The sequence below is a fragment of the Miniopterus natalensis genome, chromosome 14 (assembly GCF_054644295.1).
Source record: "Miniopterus natalensis isolate mMinNat1 chromosome 14, mMinNat1.hap1, whole genome shotgun sequence".
NCBI classification, from domain to species: domain Eukaryota; kingdom Metazoa; phylum Chordata; class Mammalia; order Chiroptera; family Miniopteridae; genus Miniopterus; species Miniopterus natalensis.
In genome coordinates, this window is record NC_142094.1 from 42,010,735 (window position 1) to 42,023,787 (window position 13,053).

The 13,053-nt window shown below is 40.7% G+C and overlaps 1 pseudogene; it reads right to left on the reverse strand.

The window, feature by feature from the left end:
* Window positions 1-7,496: 7,496 nt before the first annotated feature.
* Window positions 7,497-7,948, reverse strand: LOC107542557 (small ribosomal subunit protein uS8 pseudogene; annotated as a pseudogene).
* Window positions 7,949-13,053: the final 5,105 nt, after the last annotated feature.

The window sequence follows — 13,053 nt, forward strand, 5'->3', positions numbered from 1 at the left end:
GGTGTCAAGACATGGAGATTTTATTATTATTCCATCCATAGTATAGTCCAGTGCTTCTCAAACTTTAATGTGATATTAGTTACCTGAATAATTTTCTAAAATGCAGATTATAATTCTGTAGGTCTGGATGGGGACTGAGATTCTGCATTTCTGACAAGCCCCCAGATGCTGCTGATGCTGCAAGACCCTGGACCACACTCTGAATAGCAAGGACCTAACCCATCCTGACAGTCTGATATACTCCTCTCTATACATCTACACACACTGTATCCTACATCTCAAAAGCACTAAACCTTCCCAAGAAACAAATTAGCAAGCAAAGAGACAACTTTCTTGGTAATATTCTTTCTAAACCCTCAATAACTTTCCACACTTAACTCCTCAATCAGGCACTGCAGACTCCTATTTTCTTATATTCCTAGGACAATTGTTTTCTACACTCTTGCTTCTAGATCCTGTCATTTTTTTTCACATATCTATGAGACTACTAGTTGTCTCAATTTCAAGTCTCATTTATTTCCTTTAGTAATCAAAACCCCCAAGTTTTAGCTTGGGCTGATAGCTTCCCCACTGAAGTCCACATTATCCCCAGCTTCCCTTGCAGCTAGCATTGGCTCTGTGACTAAGTTTTGGCTAGTGGGATGTGAGTGTAAGTGACATGAAACATCTGGGTTCTGCCTTTAAAAGGGAAGATTGTGTCCTCTTTGAATATTTTCCTCATTTTTTTCCCTTGTCATCTAAAATACATACCCAGAAGATGTCAACCATTTTTGGCCATGAGGATAAGGCCTATTTCCTAGCATGCGGCAAAGCAAAAGGTAGAAGAAAGCTGCTGCCTTATGGGTAACAAGAGTACCATTGAACTACTCATGTTCTGATACATGAGAGAACTTGTTTAAGCAATTGCTGTAGTCTGAATCTTTGTTATAGCAGCTGATTTCTATCCTAACCAACACATGTTCTTCCCCAGAATGCACTTCTCCTTTTGTTCTTACAAAAGTTTCATTGTTAAAGATCCAAAACAGATCCCACTACTCCTTCCTCTTTCCCTGAATTGCCATTGTACATCACCAGCATGAGGTATAATTATAGTATATTATGATTCTAGCAGCCACGCATGAAAATAAAACTGATTTCTTTACAATCACTTAAAGAGAAATTGCTTCTTAAGTTATGAAGAATAGATCATAAGAGCTTTAGGGATTCAGAGATGGGTCAATCACTGAGGACTGAAGGGATGAGAAGATATTATATATTTAAGCAATTTCAAACTGAAGAATGTATAAGGAAGGCTTCCCAAGGGGTCTGGGGGGACAATTTCAAGGGAATCAATTTGCTGTTATTCATCTGCATCTTTCTTAAAAGTCATCTTCCAGAAAATGCAGTTGAGACAGTTCTTTCCTTCCTCCCATTTCTCAGTCTGTTCTCTCACCTTACAAAAGAAAAGTGTGCCTTTTCCTGTCCTTCATCTTGTTATATTTCATTACCTGGTGTGTAAAAATGTCCAGGTAACCAAGCGATCCAGGTGTTAACAGGCCCTCTTTAATCAAGATACAACTGTAGACTTCATGTCTTTCTCTGACTTACATATATTTCTCTTAGGGCAAAACATGTTTTAGGAATGGGTATTTTGGTCCTTGTGGGATATTCAGTGCATACATATATTGTACAATGAAGCATTGGGCTTTTAATTTACATGACCTATTCTAACCCCTGACTTTTATCAAAGAATACATTCTTTTTTTGGGAGATTTCCCTTAGAACAAAGCAAAATGAGCATAATTAGATACAAAGGTGGTAGTGCTTTATTTCATTCAGGTGTCATATTCATGGCAAGGTCTATGTCATCTATCTTGGGGCTAGGATATTCAGGATTTTTGGAAATACATCTTGGGAAGCAATAATGTGCCACAAAGTGCAATGCTCCTTCCCTGGTCAGAGACAAGAAAGAGCTGAGTGATACGCTTCATTTACTCATGTCTCAACTTGGGTCTAAATTTAATATTTTGTATTATTTCTGGAAGTATAGGATAAGTTTAGTTTTCACAGATCAACATCGTTAAAATTGTTACTTTTATGTTATGTGACTTTTGCTTCAATTTAAAAAACAAAAGATTGACAAGCACCCAACAGATGAACTGAATAAGCATCTCATCCTCTCAAATGTCTATGCCTCTGCAATTCCAAGCAGCAGCTCTAAACCAGTCATACTGCAACTCCCAGGTTGCCCCACATCGACTTGAAGAAAATCTACTTTGCACCAAAATGAAAGATGGGGAAAGTGACTGCTAATGGATACAAAGTTTCTTTTTGGTTGGTGCAAATGTTTTAAAATTATATTGTGACGATAGTTGCACAACTCTGAATATACTAAAAACCATTGAATTGGGTGAACTTTTTGTATAAGAATTATATCCAAATAAAGCTGTTTTTAAAAAAGTAAAAGATCTAACCGAGGTACGTTGAAGACTATCTCTTTTGGAGATTCAGTTTTAGTTTCACCATCCTTTAAGCAATAAACTGTTTCCCTTTGCACATCTGTTTTTTGGGGGAGGGTTGGTTACTCTGATCATGCCATCCTTTTTTATTAAAGCCTCTCCTAAAAGATCTTATTTCTAAAAGAAAAAATGGCAAAACAAGGAAAATTACTAATTTTGATCTGAGAAACAAACATAATGTTATCTTTGGATCACAGGCAAAAATCCAGAAAAATTACTTTAGCTTCACTGGTTCTTTTCTAGTAGGAGGTTTCAGTTCATTTCATACTCAAATTAAGTTGAAACAGGTACAGTTAGAAAAAAACATTCAATATGCTATTTCCATATTCATTCCTCTTTGGGCACAAATCTCTGTCACTCATCTCCCCACCCCCACTCCTTTTACTAACTTCTATCATATCTTCATTATCTGGACAGAAACATAAATTCTGTAAATGATGCCCCCAAATAATTAGTTTTACACTGCACCTACCAGTCATATAATACCTTCTCTTCTTTTTTTTTTAATCCTTCACCCGAGGATATGTTTTATTGATTTTTTAGAGAGCGCGAGAGAGAAACGATCAGTTGCCTCCTGTGTGTGCCCCGACCGGGGATCGAGCCTGCAACCTTTTGGTGCTTGGCACGATGCTCCAACCAACGGAGCCACTCGGCCAGAGCAGTACCTGCTCTTCTTTTTGCTGTTTATTTCCACTCTTAAAAGCTTCCACTTATGAAACTGGTAAGACAAAGTGTTCCCAAAATGAAACCTAGGATATAATGTCCTGAACTTTAGGAAAGTGTTTCATTTCATTATAATTAATTTCTCTTCAGATGTTGACATGTTCTTTTAATGCTGTCAAATGTATAATTTTAAACTTGCATAAATCTTGAAATGAAATTACAGACCTGTGTGTAATATTTTTACAATACCAATTTCTGCCCATCTGTAATGTCTTAAGGCACTTTAACCATGACCTAAATAATTGAAATAGGTCTTTGTTTACAATGAACAAACTTTGTCTTACCAGGTAATAAACCACTAAAATAGAGTAAGTTAAAATGATTTTTTAAAAAAAGAAAAGGAAATAGAATTAGTTAAAATGATTAAAAAAAAAAAAAAAAGGAGCCTTGCATCTAACTAATCCTGCCTTTGCCTTGTCCTGACTGTCAGAAAAATGTCAGAATAAAGAAGGAAACAGGATAGCTGAAGGTCCCTGACTTGATCCAAGTTTCATTACCTAATCTGTCAAAGGTGATAGAAACAACATTACTTCCTTGGATTGTTTGAGGATTCAATCAGAAAAAGAATGTTAAGTTTGTACTACACTATCAGACACATGGTTAGAACTCAACAAATGTTGGTTACTATTACTATTATTACTTATTTTTCCTTTATGACTACCCATCACAGAACCAAGATGACCACGACTAGTCACTGTCAATTGCTTGCATAATCAACTTGTTGATAGACTAGAACACCAAATCTCACTATCTCACAAATAAGCTTTCTTTTCTCGTAACAATAATGTCCTTCAGCATGGCATAGTAACTTCAATTACTGTATGAACTTTGTATCATAAAGAGTAGATTTAAATATTTTAATTCTTTAAGTAAAATGGCTAGAATTACAAAACTTGTCCTTGAATATTATCAAATAATGTAATGTCTGCTATCCTTGACATACAAATAAGATAAGCTATCAGCAGGGGGATGAGGTTTGGGTTATTTATCTAAGTACTTGTGATACATTTTTAATGCTTTGAGGTATTGAATTCTTTATAAATATGAAATGTATTCTCAAAGCAACTAGCCAGGGTTATGGAGGCAGCAAACATTATCAACAACATCATTGACAAAAAATTAATTATGGCAGCAGATGTGGACCTCACATTCATGAACTTTGAAATCCTAAGTTATCCATGTGATTTCCCTGGCTGTTCTTTAGAAGAAAAAAAAAAATCCCATTTTTTTACTCTTTTTACTACAGGTGCATCCTTGACTCTTTTACCAGGCCTTCTGCCTTAGCCAATGCTCATATCTTTATTGCCTCTTTTTAATCAATCAAGTCTTTCCTCTTCACCCCTTAGTCTTTCTTGCCTTTACAGTTTATTCACTACGAACTAGCATATGAAAGCCCAGGCATTTACACTGACTGCAACAAAGGAGATAATCAGATACTTGGAAATGGAAAGGTGTCCTCACAGTGACAAAGGTAAATTGTTTCATCTTGGGATTTAATTCCCTCCCTCTGAGAGTTACTTATTGGGCTTCTCTTAATTGTGTGCCCAGCAGTGTGCTAAGGGGCTGAGCGGGGATAAAGAGAGAGAGTGCAAAAAAAAAAAGAAAAATTTAATGAAGAGATATATAGGGCAAGGTCCTGAATGAAGGAGCATTTGTCCTCATGGAGCTTGGGGCCTGGCCTGGTGGCACACAGAAGCATTCTGCTTCCCCAGTGTAGAAGCTCTCTGGAAAAGAATCAGTGAGCTGTCCTTTTGAGTTTTTATGTAGCCCTGATTGACTAAGTCATCGGCCACTGGTGATTCAACCTCAAGCCCCACTCCCATCCCCTGAAGTCAGTAGTAGGACAGAATGTTCCAGTCCTCTTACCACATGGTTAGCTCCTGCTGGCAACCAGTTCCCAACCTTGGGTGGGGTCCAAAAGTCACCTCCTTAACATAACAAGAGATACCACTGTTGTTCTCATGGGGAAATTCCAAGGTATTTGGGAGCTGTGAGCCAAGAACTGTGGATGAAAACCATATATATCTGAGAAATAAGTTTGGGTCATCTGAATGACTATATTTCTTATAAGTCACAACATTGAAGTGGGTTTCACTGAGAAGTTGATATTTTAATAAAGACTGAAGAAGGTAAGAGAACAAGGCCCTAGGTGGGGAGAACAGATGTATAAAAGCTCTGGAGAAGGGAACACTAATTACAAAAACTTAAAGCAAGAAAGGACCTGTCATGTTCTAGAAAAAGTAAGGAGGCCTGTGCGACTGGAGTAAAGTGAGCAAAGGAATAATAGTGAAAAATGAGGTTAGGGAGGTAAGTAGTGTGTATGTTGTAGGTTGTTGAGGACGAGGGCTTTTACTCTGAGATGGGAAGCTACTAGAGTTAGGAGGAGTGCCACGATCTGGTTTACACTTGAAAGGATTACATTGATTATAGCGTTCAGAAGGGTAGCAACAGAAAGACCTGGTAGGAGGCTACTGCAATAATTTAGTAAGAAAGGATAGTAGTTTTGATCATAGTGGTAGCAGTGAGGTTAGTGAGAAATGACTGGATTGTGGAAACATTTTTAAGGTAGTGCCAACAGGCTTTGCTCATGAACTGGATGTGGGGTTGAGAGCAAGAGTTCTGGATTAAGGATAACTCCCAAGATCTTGGGCCTGAGCATCAGGAAGAATGGAGTTTTTACCCCTTTATTAACACAATGCATTATCAAACACTTTCATCTTTTTCAGCCTGGTAGTTGAAAGATGGTATCAAATGTAGTTTTTCCCCCATACATTTTGATTGTGAAAATTGTCAAACATACAAAAAGTTGAAAGACTAGTACTCATTTCATATTGACTTAATAAAAGATATGAGCCCAAATAATTGGATGTCCAGACATAAAATGAAGTGCAGGTTTGATTTGGCTCAGTGTCTTAACCATGTCATTAAGAATCTAGGGAGTAGAGGGTAGAGAGAGAGGGAATTGCTCCCTCGTACACTCTCTAAGAAAAGGAAACAAACTTTTTATTTGTCACAGCAAATGTCTCTTTATCTGGAACTGAGCTACATACCCACTCCTAAAAAAGTAGTTGTGTCCAAGGGAGGGAATTTTGCTCAATATGTTAGGCCTGGCTTACATGTCCCACTCCTAGAAGCTGGGGTGAAGTCAGAATCCTCAAATGCACAAGGGATACACGTGGAGAAGATGCCCACACCCAAATAAAATTAGAATGTATGCCAAGAGAAGGGGATCAACATCTTTCTCCCCACGCCTGTGTCCCAAGTACTAGGAACATTTTAGCGATTGCAATACTGCACCCTGACTCCCCTGCTGGTACCTCCAAAGCAGGGCCTTTCACATCTTTAAAAGACTATTGATTTCCTGTATTTGTCAAATTTTCTTTTCTTCTTTTCTTTTCTTTTCTTTTCTTTTCTTTTCTTTTCTTTTCTTTTCTTTTCTTTTCTTTTCTTTTCTTTTCCTTTTCTTTTCTTTTCTTTTTTCTTTTCTTTTCTTTTTTCTTTTCTTTTCTTTTTTCTTTTCTTTTCTCTTTTCTTTTCTCTTTTCTCTTTTCTTTCTTCTCTTCTCTTCTCTTCTCTTCTCTTCTCTTCTCTTCTCTTCTCTTCTCTTCTCTTCTCTTCTCTTCTCTTTTCTTTTTTCTCCTTCCTTCCTTCCTTCCTTCCTTCCTTCCTTCCTTCCTTCCTTCCTTCCTTCCTTCCTTCCTTCCTTCCCTCCCTCCCTCCCTCCCTCCCTCCCTCCCTCTCTCTCTCTCTCTCTCTCTTTCTTTCTTTCTTTCTATCATATATCCAGTATTTTTTATTCTACTAAATTTTAGGGCTAATTTAAGTTTATAATCTTTTTTTTTCATTTTTTCAAAATTTCAATCATCCTATTTATTAATTCACTTCCTACAATTGTTGTCATCCTTTTGCATTGCTATGCCATCATTCCTCAAAGTACTCTAACACACAGCTGTAGTATTATCAGCTTTTATTAAAGTTTCGGGGTCATGGAAAGGATTATAACATAGCACAGAACTCAAAATTGAACCCTAGATGTCAATACTATTATTTGAAATTTCTTTGACCACATCGTCTTGAAGACTGTGGTGATTTTAAATGTCTACAAATTGTTTGTTTTGATACGCCTCCCTTCAAAAGGTAGAGCCTAATTGCCCTCCCCTTAAATGTGAGCTAGGAGTTAGTGACTTGCTTTTAACAAAGAATATGTGGCAGAAGTAAAGAGATGTGACTTTTTTTTCCATTGAGGCATTTTATTTGCACATATGTATTACATCCCTAGAAAAAGAATCCCAGGATTTTCCGTCCCATGTGTTTTTGCCTTCACGGTCCATGATGCCCGCTTAGGTTGTCAGTACAATGAAACCAAACTGATGGGCTGGGAGCAGGTTGGTCTGCCATTCTTCTAGATCTTTGAGTCACACATCAAATCTGGGCCTGATCACTCCACAGTCCTTTAACCTGCCTGTGATGTTCACAACAATTCTCCCAGCTCTGTGATCATCAATGGCTTCAAATCCACCAATGTTACCATGTTTCATCATCACAGTTAGAAACCGGACAATGACTGGAGCATGGCCTAATAGGAACCTGGCACTTGGCTCTCTTTTTGGCATTGTTGATGGCATCAGCCAGGACTTTCATGCCCACCGTTATGGGGGCATGGACACATGATGGAAAGAGGAATAGCTGACTTCCGAAGCTAGGTCATAAAAAGCATAGAGCTCCCACCTAGTTCTCTCTTTCTCTCTCAGATTGCTCTGGGAGAAGCCAGCTGCCTTGTCATAAAGATACTCAAGCATCCCGGGACAGTCCCATGTGAAAAGGAATGGAGGCCTCCCACCTACAGCGTCAACTGGCCAGCGAACAATATGCCATCTTAGAAATTTATCTTCAAGTCCCAGTTAAGACTTCATATGACTATAACCCCAGCTGGCATCTTGATTGCAACCTTATAAGAGACCTTGAGCCAGCTGCTCCCAAATTCCTGGCCTACGAAAACTGTGAGGGAGGATAATGCTTGTTTTTTAGGTCACCAAGTTTTGGGGGAATTTTTATGCAACTATAGAATAATAATACAGAGATGCTCGCATAGGCCCTTCTCTTTAGTTCTATCTGCCACTATCTTGCATGGGTCCCTTCTCTTTTCTTTCCTTTTTTTAAAAAATATATCTTTCTTGATTTCCGAGAGAAGAAGAGAGAGAGTTGAAAGATCAATGCTGAGAGAGTTGTCATTGATCAGCTGCCTCCTGCATGCCCTCGACCCAGGATCAAGCCCGCAACCCAGGCATGTGCCCTGACCAGGAATCGAACCTCGATCTCCTGGATCCTAGGTCGATGCTCAACCGCTGAGCCACACCCAGCCAGGCTCCTTCTCTTTTCTTTCACCTCTCTTTTTTCCTTACCAGAGCTCCCCAAACCCAGTCTCTAGAGAGACTGCTCAAAATTCCTGTATTTTATTATACAGAGTAATTTAAGTTATCTTGGTCTGAACCTCTCCCATTTAGGCTAAACCCAGGGAATCCCACTTTCTCTGACCAAACATACTCATTGAGGTCTAAAACCTAGATATTCTATCTTCCTACCAGGCCAACTGGTAGCAGGTCCACTCAAACAGCTGCCAGCTTATGAAACAATTATTCTTGCCCTAATAGAAGTACATATGAGCAGATTGCCACAAGAACAAAGAAGAAGCCCCTAAGCTGCCCGAGGGAGCTCACAGAATAGATACCATTTGAGCTGAGCTGTGAATGACCAGTATGATCAGTACGAGTTCATTTGGTAGAGAAATGAAAGTCATTTTTATGCAGAAGTAACAGCAAGTACAAAGGCTCAGAGGTAAAAAAAAATAAATAAAAAAGGCATAATTCTGAAAACTGTAAATATATCAAGGTCGTGGGTAAGAACACCTATTGGGGTGCTTGGAAGATATTGGGGGCTAGATCATATTACGCATTGTAAGCCACATGTTTCAGTTAGGAGACTACAGGTAACAATCCCCTGATTCAAGTCACTCAAAAATAAGAACAATAATGACTAGTATTTCAAGTAATGAGTCCATAAGTAGGGCTGCTCCCAAGTCAGTTAACTTAGCAGCTTTATAATGTTATTAATGACTCAAGTTTTTCCTGTACTTCAATTCTCTTATTCCCAGGCCTGTCCCCCCACCATAGGTATAAGATGCTACAGCAGCTCCAGGCATCATATCTTTAAAATTTCTTCTGGAGGTAAAAAAGCGGTCTTCTCTCTCTCTCCTGTAAACTTTTCATTGACTTATACTCTTTTTAGGATAGAGAAAACCTTTCCCAGAAACATCTTCTCTCCTCATATTCCTCCCAACAGCTGACTTCTGTATCATTGGCTAGAATGGCGTCTTATGTCTAGGCTCAATATTTGGTGAGGGAATGGGCCACCATGATTGACTTAGACCCACTATAGTTTACTCCCTGGGGCTGAGGTTGGAGCCTAGCTCTCTTTAATCACATGACCAAGTATAAGGGTGTAGTTACTCAAATGAAATTGGGATTCTGTTAACAAGGTGGAAGAGAGATTGTTGGCTTTGGGGGTAGGCAGTCAGCAGAATCTGCCACACCATGCCAAGGAATTTGGACTATATCCCATTGGGATGGGGAACTACAGAGAGATTTTAAAACAGGAAGCAGTATGATTATATTTCACTAGTGTATCTGAATGGAAGGGAACTCAGGAGGGGCATGGGTCTGGAGGCAGGGCCACAAGTCAGCAGGTTTCATCAGAAGCTATTGGAGAAGATTGTAGACACTTGAATTAAGAACACCTAGTGACTAATTGGATAGAATGGTGAAAGGAAGTAGAAGGAAGACATTCTAGAATGACTTGCAAATTTCTGCTTGGGTGAATCATACAGTATTTAATCTAAGTTGGGAATATGAACAGAGGAGGTTTGGGTAGATAAGGTGGGAGTAAAGGGACAATGAGCTTGGTTTTGGGCAATGAGGTGTCTTCAAGACACATGAAGAAAGATGAATAAACATGTAAGAGAGAGTGAAGATCACATTACTTAAACTCCTTTAGAGGTTAGGGCAGGATGGAGTGTGGAATGAAGGAAAATTGATGAGAGAAATAAAGCAATGCAGACAACTGACACCTAGTTAGGCTGCTTTTGCTCAGGGCTGGATAGAGTCAAGAACTTCCTGAGAAAATTGCAAATGTTAATTGTAGACAAGCCTTTAAAAGGCAGTTAAAAACGTGTTTTGAAATATGGATTTCTGTAATTTGTTTCAACATGCTGACTTGACTTACAGCAAATGAGGTGGAGAAATGATCTCAACCCTTTTTTTTTTTTTTTTGGCTCTCTGACTGAAAACCTCAGAACTCAGCCCTGTGAGCTGTTAATCAGATAAACATTGCAGGTTTTTGTAAAGAATCATACTTTACAAGTGCCTGTGGGCATATGGACTTATTGAAGGAAGTATTGTCCGAACCAGGCAGACAAAGAAAGTTATCAGGAGAAAGTGTTGGATTAAAATGTAGGTTTCTTTTCTGTTTCATAATAGCAGATATGATATATAAGTTAGATGATGTTTCACCCTAGCTGGTTTGGCTCAGTGGTTAGAGTGTTGCCAGGGAACTGAAGGGTCCCGGGTTCAATTCTTGCCCAGGGCATGTACCTTGGTTGCAGGCTCGATCCCCCACCCTGGCTGGGGCACATGCAGGAGGCAACTAATTGATGTGTCTCTCTCACATCAATATTTCTCTCTCTCTGAAAAGCAATGGGAAAAATATCCTCAAGCGAGGATTAAAAAAAAAGATGTTTCAATGTACCTTCAAGTTCTAAGTTAATATAGTTCATAAACTGTATGAATTATGAATTAAGTACTATTTAAAACATAAAAAGATATTCTATTTCCATTCAAAAACACCAGTTTGGTGGAACACTGGAGTTTGAAATATACATAGGTTAGACTTAGAACTGCACAGTTGGAAGGCAACTTCAAGAATTAAAAAAAAAGAAAATCCAAAACATTTGTTGAATTTTTTTCCATGTCTATCTTGTTCCAGGCACTGAACTGGGCTCTGGAATAATAAAAATACATGATATTTGTATAATTTTGTGGTTAATCTTAACTTTAGGCAACTAAAACCACATTTTACTCAGTGTGGTTTCTGAGGGTCCAGATAAAATATAACACTTGAAGTATAGGGATTGAGGGACAAAGAACACTGAAACTGAGAATTGAGGGAGAAAGGCAAGTTAGGAAGTCAATTAGATTGGGAGGATAATAGAGGGGAAAAAACAATACAGTTGATCCTTGAACAAATGGGTCTTAAGGGCACCAACCCTGCAGTCAAAAAATTCCCATATAACTTTTGACTCCCTCAAAACTTAACACCGATAGCCTGCTGTTGACCAGAAGCATTACAGATAACAGCCCACTGACACATTTTCGTATATGGATTATATACTGGAGCCTTACAATAAAGTAGCTAGAGGGAAGAAAATGTTACTTAACAAGTCATAAGGAAGAGAAAATACATTTACAGTACTGTACATATTTACTGAAAAACAAATCCATGTATAAGTGGAACGTGTAGTTCAAACCTGTGTTGTTCAAGGGTCAACTGTAGTCATGAGACCCTGAATGTACAGACTGGACAATGGCCAGATGACAACTGTTCTAATGACAATTAGAACTGGGACCCACAGGCTCTGCAGCAGTCAGCCGGCAGCTCCTGGCTGGGCAGTGACTGTTCCCTGCTCCTCCCGCTCCAGCTCAGGACCAATTAGAGGAAAACAAAGATAGGCCCCAGCGCAGGACACGAGACGCCTGCGCCTGGCTACCTGCCTCCAGCTCTCTCCTGCTCACACTCACATCAGAGCGTAGGGGAACCTCACCATCACCCCCCCTTTCCCCCCACTTTTCCCCCCACTTTTAGCTTTCCCACTCCCCTGACACCCTCGAGTCCCCGCCAGGCGCAGGGATGGCGGCTCACGGCCCTGGCAGCAGACGCGCAATGAAGAGCCTCTTCTTGCTCTCGTGGGGCTTGTCTTCATTTCATTCCAGTTGTTCGTTCACGTATATATCATACGTTAGTGTAGTTTACGGGCCAGGAAGTGCCCGGCGTCGATGTGGACGCACACAGTCCCTGCGCTCAAGGATATTCTGCTCACTTGGACAGACAGACAGACACAGAAATATGACTGCCATCCAAGGTGGTGAGCGGAGCAACAGGCGTGTACAAACGGGCGTCGGTCGCTAGAACACCAGGGAAGGATGTTCACGGCCGTGACGGGCGGGGGAGGCCGAAGGAGCAAAACGGCAGAGCAGAAGCCCCGGGCGCGTCGCCGGAGCGCCCCCGGGAGGTCGGGGGCAGCCCGAGAGGCCCGCGGGCGGGCGGGCGGGCGGCCGCGCAGGTGCCAAGTTCGTAGGGACTCGGGCCTCCCCGCCCAGCGGCTGCCTCCGGGAAACGCCGCGGCTGCGTCAACGAGGAAGGCCAGGGCCAGAAGGACGCGCTGCGCTGGCATGTACTGCTGCACACGTCGTGGTCGTGTCTGGCACACAGTGGACGATCCATTACTGTTGAATGAGTGGGTATAAGCGCTTCGGTGTAGACGTCGCTGTATGTTTTTCTCAATTTATGTGTTTCTCTCACGGGATAAAAACCAAGAGGCCGAGGCCTCAGCTTGGGAGGCTATGGGAAAGGTTTGAGGTGGGAGAACTGCCATTCTGCCCAGCGGGGTTGTGAGCAAGGTGTGCACTACTGCGGCGTCCACCCCGAGGCCCGCACGGCGGAGCCGCTCTGTCCCGGAAGCGGCCGCGGAGAAAGCGGACGGCGGAGAATTTGCGCCGCGGGG